This window comes from Cynocephalus volans, chromosome 1 (assembly GCF_027409185.1).
Source record: "Cynocephalus volans isolate mCynVol1 chromosome 1, mCynVol1.pri, whole genome shotgun sequence".
In the NCBI taxonomy this organism is placed as follows: Eukaryota; Metazoa; Chordata; class Mammalia; order Dermoptera; family Cynocephalidae; genus Cynocephalus; species Cynocephalus volans.
The window spans coordinates 72,763,005-72,769,004 of NC_084460.1; positions in this window are offsets into that span (position 1 = coordinate 72,763,005).

A 6,000-nucleotide genomic window follows, 5' to 3' on the forward strand; every position below is an offset into this window, starting at 1 on the left:
ACTACAGGAAGACTGGCTTGTGGTTATGAACTCTGAGGATGTTTATCTTTATTCTTCACCTGATTTTATACTCAAAACAAGCAAGCTTCTTTACTACTGTCCTTTTCTGCTTGATGGGGTTTATTTCTTTTTAACTTTATACTATGGCTGTGGCTTTTTGTAATTCTGGTTTTTGGTTTAAGCTATTGAAGGTTGTAGTGGATTGAATTATGTCCCCCTAAAACTCTCTGAAGCTTGAATTGTCTCCCACAAGTTTTATGTATTAGAAACTTAGCCCCCACCGTGACTGTTAAGAGGTGGGAAATCCTATTATGGTAATTGAAAGGTGGAGCCTTGACGATGTGATTGGATTGTAGGACCATGCAGTAGTGAATGGCCTAAAAATGGTGGTCAGGGGTGTGGTTCTGAGGGCTTTAAAAGAAAAGGAGAGTCTGTCTGTCTCTGTCTCTGGTCTCTCTTGCTTCCTCTCGCCATGTGATCTGCTTGTACCCACCAGCTGCCTGCCACTTTCCACTGGGAGTAGAAGCAGCCTGAGGCCCATGCCAGATGCAGCTGTCCCAGAATCATAAGCCAAATAAGCCTCTGTTCTTTATAAATTACCCAGTTTCACGTATTCTGTTATAGCAACACAGAACAGACTAATACAAAGGTTATTGGCAGTCAAAAGCATTGTACCACTGAGGATATTAAATGTATTCCATCTAAAATTCTCTTTATTACTCTTTCTCTGTTGTTTTTCCCTAGATTAACTGCTGTAATCAATAGCTCCAAGACTCGGACAGCCCCACGGGGAAATTGGTATAACAGGGCTTTACGCAAAGCAGGAGCAGAAGGATAAATTCACTTTGCATCACTAGTCCTAACACCTAAGTGCCTCAGTTTCATCTAAATTAGGGCAAAGTTTTCCATTTTGAGACCCTAGCCCTAGCAAAGGATTTTAATTTTCTGATTAGATTACCAGCACAAAATCTTTATTAATCAATATTGGTACAAATTCTTTTGGGCAATGCTAGCAGCATTACCAACCCCCAATCTTTAATAAAATAATGCAAAATTTTTAAAAATTTAACTATATTACAACTGAATGGAAGTGCTCCTTTTTGGTGGGGGTGGGGGTGGGGACTCTACTTCACAGCATTATTCAGGGACCCAGGTTAATGAAATCTCTGACATCTTCAAAACAGGCTTTGACATTGAGTTTGTAGACGGGGAAGGGAGAGAAGGTTTGCATATGGGAGGTTTTTGTGGACCAGGCCTGGAACTGATACATATGCATTTCACTTCTAGTCACATCCATTGCTTTCAACTCAGCTGGATCACAGTACTAACTGTAAGAGAAACTGGGAGATGCTGCCTGGTGCCTACCTGGAAACACAGAGAAATGAGTTGTTATGTGTAAGCAATATTTACACAATCTTCAGGGGACTTTCAGTAAAGATTAAAACAAAAGTCCCTTTTTAACAAACTATACTCACACATAGCCAGAAGTATAATCACAATTATTTATAGCCTTAAATCGTCTCACTTTAACAAAAATATTTCCAGAAGTTTTTGACAGAAATCATTCTAAATGAGCCATATTTTCAATACCCATGTTTTTTAGAGTATTGAGAAACATGAAAGAGAAAACTGACATTTTAAAGTAATAGTGCATAAAACTGAGCCTTTCAAGATTTATTAAGCACCTATTAGAGTAGGAAAATATAGATCACATAGGGAGGGTATTAATCTAAAAAGAATAGTTGGATTATGGTTTTCTAAAAGAAAAGATTTCCCAGCCAAGTTTTGAAAATAGAATAGAAGAGAGCCATAAGCAAATAAGCACCATAAGTAAAGGAAGGCCAGGGTTTATTTCAAGAATACAAGTAGTTAAGTACGGCGGCAGCTCAAGAGGGAGCAAGACAGGGAGTTAATCTTGAGGAGGAGACAGCGAACTGTTGACTAAAATGTGTCTTCCCTCTTTTACAGAATAGAATTGTTGCTAAGTGGCTGTCTACCTAGGACTACATTTCCTAGCAGCTAGCTGTGGCCATGGATGGAATTCCAGCCAACAGAGTGTGAGAAGAAGAAACACATGTGTTACTTCCAGGCCAAGGCTTTTAAGAAATAGTGAACCTTCACCATGTTGTGAAGGGGAACTTCATGGGGAACTTCATGGGGAACTTCCACTGGCTTGAGCAGAAGATGATGAGACCTGAAGAGATGATCTTAAGGGATGGCAGAGCTACAAAGCAGAGGGATCCCCCCATTGTGAAACACCACCTGAATAAGAGCTGCCACCAACCAGAGCACCCCCCACCCTTGTTAGTCATGTAAGGGGGAAACAAACTTTTATTAGAAAATTGGTTATAGATGCTAGCGTTACCCAAACTAATCAACCCTAGAAAGGTTGGGAAGGAGCCACTGGTATATGGCCCTAGAATACGAAGAACACATTAGATTTTATCTTGGAGGATGGATTGAATACTGATATCTTGTTCTGTATAAGACAGACATTATTAGGATCTTGTTTTAGAGAAGCTAAATCAGTGACAGTGTGAAGAATGATTTGTAGTTTAGGAGAAACAGGAGATTATTTTAGTGACATTTCAAGATCAAAAGAATGCAATTCTGAACTAAGATAGTGAGATGCTGTTTAGTAAAATTAGAAAAAAGGAGGGGCTCGCCAGTTAGCTCACTTCATTAGAGCCGATAACACCAAAATCAAGGGTTTGTATCCCCGTATTGGCCAGCCACCAAAAAAAGAAAGAAAAGAAAAAAGGGAGGACTCCAGAATTTACAGGAAAAAAAAAAAAAAAAAAAAAAGGTGGTATTTGGTGACTGAAGAGATTTTGCAGAGAGAATGGTAAGAGAATTACCTTAAGAATGTTTCCACCTTGAACAATTGATAGTGTACACATACAAATAATGATTGCAGAAAGAGATTGGGGTACAGCCCAGTTGTTTTAATTGAGTTTGAGATGTCTGTGGACACCAAAGTAGGAAAAACCAATTAATTGTTAAGATATTCCTGCCTACCTTGTTGGAATGACCCAGCAATATGCACAGTAATTGAACAGATGATAACAGATATATAGCTACATTATTAAGACATTACAGCATGAGAAGGGGGTCAAGTATGGGAACTTGGGACACCCATGTGTCCCAAGGAACATGGGTTCTTTATTCATTGCCTAAATAAGACTGAAAGGGAGAACAAAGATAGATACGTAAAAAGAAAACAAGTGTGGCTTTTCTGAAACTAAGGTGGTAGAGTCTGTCAATGAGGAAGTGATCAGTGGTTTCACAAGCTGCAAGGACGTGAAAGAAGCTGTGGCCATGGTGGTCAAGTTCTGCTGCTTAGGTCAAAGTATCATGTCCTTTTGTTTGCACCTCATGTCAAGGAAAGAGTGCTCATGCATACCTTCCAGTCTAACACAATGTCTAATTTATTGATCTTTGCACCTCCCTAGTTCCAGAAGGGAAGGGAGGTCACTAATCAGAAGACATGTCCCACAATTTTATGCCACAATCAGAAGCCTAGCAGGTGGATGATATCAGTGTGGAAAGAAAGTAGGATCTCACTGTGTAGTTTTAGGTGCTGTCAATGTAGCAGTTTTCATTCTTTCTTCAGTTGGGGGGTGAAGGAGGAGGGGTACGGGGGGGGGGAGGGAGAGAGAGAGAGAACACGTTCCCTTCAGTCAGCAGCGTAGGAGGGGCACACTGCTGCATCATGTTGCCCTGAGGGGAGGCACAGGGCTGAATCTTTCCATGAGGTTAACCAGTTGTAGCTGTGGTTTCACCAGACACTGCCTGATGAGCTTGGCTGTTTCAGTTCTTCACACTGAACACCTCAAACAACTATCACTTACTCAAAATCCAAACAAACAAACAAAAAAACAAACAAAATAATTAGGTTTACGGCTTAAAGGTTTCTACTTATTTAGCCAATTGTCAAATGACCACCTTAAAAAATAATTATTATTAGGTTTTAAAAAATAAAAGCCAGAAAATCTAAACAAAATTATTTTTTAAAACAGCTTTCTTCAGGTTTTCAGTTCTAGATTTAGAATCTGAGAAAGGCCGATATTATTGGAATTGTGGGGGTGGAAACCATATTTCAGGGGTTTGTAGAATAAAAAGGAAGGAAATAAAATGCAGATGATTTCATAATTTTTTAAATAAAGTAATTATATTTACTGCTAACCAAGCTTACTTAAAAGTATTATAAGCAAATATCAGGATCACTAGGATGCAACAAAAACCCAAAAGGGAGATTATTTCATCACAAATCCATCAGACTAAACATTTGTTAATTGGAAACAAACTTTCCTGTAGGTATCACAAGCAAATACAGGAGAAGAGATGCTTTAATAAACGTCTAAGAACAGTTTGAAACCCTGTTAACTAAAGACCCTAATATTCAGATATTAGGTGTGTGTTTGTCAGTTTTCTCCAGAGAATCAGAACCAGCAGGATATATATAGATCTGTAGAAAGGATTTATGATGAAGGAGTGTCTACCACAATTATCCAAGCTAAGAAGCCCCATGATTTGCCATCTGCAGGCTGGAGGCCTAGAAAATCAGTGGTGTAGTTCCAATCAGATCCTGAAAGCCTGAAAACCACTGGTATAGGTTCCAATCAGAGGCCTGCGAACCACAAGTGCTGATTTCCAAGGGTAGGGAAGATGTATATCTCAGCTCAAGAAAAGAGGGAAAATTCATCCTACCTCTGCCTTTTGTTCTATTCAGACCCCCCCATGGAGTGGCTGATGCCCACCCACACTGGTGAGGGAGATCTTTACTCGGTCTACTGATTCAAATGCCAATCTCTTCTGGAAGCTCCCTCACAGAAAGAGACAGGAAAAACCAAACAGTTTTTCCTAATCTCACTCACCGCTCACCACTCACTTCTAACACCAGATGTGTGTAGGTTTCTTCCCACAAACCAAGCAATTGTCCTTTGAACACCAACTGGGTGTCCTAAAATTCAATTCAATTCTGATACTATTTACCTGGAGTTAGAGTCAGATCCTACAGGTTAAGGTCTCACTCCTGTGAGAATGCCTGCCATTTCAGATGCCAATGGCAAGTAGTAGGTTATAGCCTACTTCTGTAACCAACAGGCTATAAATTGGTGTTCCTAGGACCCACTCTTAGGGTTTGATTAATTTGCTAGGATGGTTCAAAAAATCCAGGAAACACTTGCATTTACTAATTTATTATATTAGTAAAGGATACAATAAAGGATACAGATGAGGTCTGGAAGAAGGGGTGTGGAGCTTCCGCGCCCTCTCTGGTTGTGCGACCATCTAGGCACCTACATGCATGCAACAATCTGGAAGCTCCCCAAACCCAGTCCTTTTGGGTTTTTGTGGTGTCTTCTTTATGCAGCATGATTGATTAAATCATTGGCGATTGCTGATCAACTCAACCTTTAGTTCGTCTTCCCTCCCTGGAGATTGGGGATTGGTACTGTAAGTTCCAACTTTCTAATCACACGGTTGATTCTTCTGGCAGCCAGTCCCCATCCTGAGGCTATCCTGGAACCCATCGAGAGTCACCTCATTAGAACAAAAGTTGCTCCTATCACTCAGGAAATCCCAAGAGTTTAGGAGCTCTGTGTCAGGAGCTGAGGTCAAAAACCAAATATTAGAAAAAATGCAGCTAGCATCTCTAATCACTGAAGAAATTATTAGTTTTAGGAGCTCTGTACCAGGATCCAGGGAAGAGACAAAATACGTATTTCTTATTATATCACAATATCACACAATCTCACTAAGAAATAATGTTTGGCCAGCTACCTGGGCCTCCCTTTGCCCGGTCAAGTTGACACATAAGGTTAACTATCACCTAAGAATTCACGCTTCTGAAATACAAACATGTGTTTACTCAGTCAGAGGCTAAGCTCAAGTGTCATACTGCTTTATGAATGCACAGTTTAAAACAAAACAAAGTAAAGCATCACAAACGAAATCCCATAAAGGGTCAATAATGCCTTCAGCTTTTTAATAAATCAT